The sequence below is a fragment of the Bison bison genome, unplaced genomic scaffold, assembly GCF_000754665.1.
Source record: "Bison bison bison isolate TAMUID 2011002044 unplaced genomic scaffold, Bison_UMD1.0 scf7180017864223, whole genome shotgun sequence".
In the NCBI taxonomy this organism is placed as follows: domain Eukaryota; kingdom Metazoa; phylum Chordata; class Mammalia; order Artiodactyla; family Bovidae; genus Bison; species Bison bison.
In genome coordinates this window covers 2,269,658-2,271,172 of record NW_011494795.1, presented here as the reverse complement: position 1 = coordinate 2,271,172, position 1,515 = coordinate 2,269,658, and the positions used below count along the sequence as shown (strand labels likewise).

At 62.6% G+C, this 1,515-nt stretch overlaps 1 protein-coding gene across 1 annotated transcript in view; it reads left to right on the top strand.

Moving 5' to 3' along the window:
* FSCN1 (fascin actin-bundling protein 1) overlaps nt 1-1,515 on the top strand; it is a 14,804-nt gene that overhangs the window by 7,326 nt on the left and 5,963 nt on the right. The window lies entirely within an intron of this gene.

The window sequence follows — 1,515 nt, the reverse complement described above, 5'->3', positions numbered from 1 at the left end:
CGGCCGGTGCACTTTCCTTCGTGGGTGCCCGAGAGCGGTCCCAGCTTGAACCGGGAGACCCCAGCCCGGCACCCTCGGAAAGCGCCCCCCCTCGAGTAAACCCACCCCCTAAGACTCCAGCCTGGAACAGCTGGCTGCAACTCGACGCGTCCTTTCCCGGGGCCTCCCGTTGGCCTGGCCATTTCCTACCGGCCTGCGCGCCAGAATGAGCCCCCTCTTTCCCGGCTCAGATTCTACCCCAGGCGGCTTCTCTTCCTTCTGGCGCCCTCGCCCCTTCTTTGGTCCAGAAGGCAGTCTGTTTCTTCCTCCCAGGGGAACCTCTGGGTGTCTTGCTCCCCCCAGACAGGAAGTTGGCCCCTGGCCTCTGGAGATAGCTGGGTGGGAACCCCAGGCAATGGCCCCACTTTTCTCCTGATGACCACCCTCCTGAGGTCCGCACTCTGCCCAGGTGGTTGCAGCCCCGTGGCAGCTCCACCCGAAGTTGCCGGCTGCGGACTGAAGTGGGCCAAGCTTCTTCCATCCTGCAGATGGGCGGGTTTAGGCCCAAAGAGGAGAAGCCCTGTGCCCAAGGTCACACATAAGTATGCAGCAGGCAGAACTGGGTTTGAGTCCAGAAAGGGCCCTCATCTGGACCCCCTGATGCCTCCCAGCCTCTGGGGACCACAGGGTCTCCCCTCTCCAGTCTCACACAGCACTAGGTGGGGCAGGACTCCTCACCTACTCCGCAAACACTGAGCCCCTAGCGAGTGAGGCATGCTGAGGCCTGAGTGGTGAGTAAGTGAGCACGTCCCGGCGCCTTCCTTGCTGGGCGCTGTGTCCTCGTTGGGACATGAGCCCCATCTTGGGCAACAGAGGTGTCTGGGACTCCAGGTGGTCCATGAGGGCCCTGGGTTAGATGGGAGAGGTCCCTTTCCGGGGAGGACATTTGACCTGACCTGAGGATGAACAGAAGGGGGGCTGTATCAGGTGTGTGGGACAGTGTTGAGGACACAGAGCACAGCTTGTGCACAGACCCCGAGGCAGAGAGGAACAGAAAGCCCAGTGCTGGCCGAGAAGCAGCTTGTGAGGTTGGTCCACGGGACTGGATCAGCCAGCAGGGCTGCAGGACCCGGAGTGGGTGCTTATCAGTGAAGGATGCTCTGTGCTTGCCAGCTGCATCCCACCCCTTCCCTGGGAAAAACGTGCCAGGAGGCCCCTGGGCCTGGAAGGGGCAGAGAGAGCCTGGGGTATTTTTGGCAGGTACCAGGTGGCGAGCCTGGACAGACACCCTCTCGTTTGAGTGAGGCTCGCTGGGGGTGTCATGCTGTGATTCAGGCCGATGGGGCAAGAGGAGCTGCCGGAAATTGCAGCAGGAGAGCCAAGGGCTCATCTGTGTGTTTAAAGGGGAGGGAGCTCTGGGGGCCAAGATTGGGGCTGCCTTGGCTTCAGGTTCTGCGGTCCGTTCTGACGTCGGGTCTACCTGGCGGGATGGAGGGTGATGGGGGGCTCGGGGCCGCGCGGGGTTGGGGGGCGTGC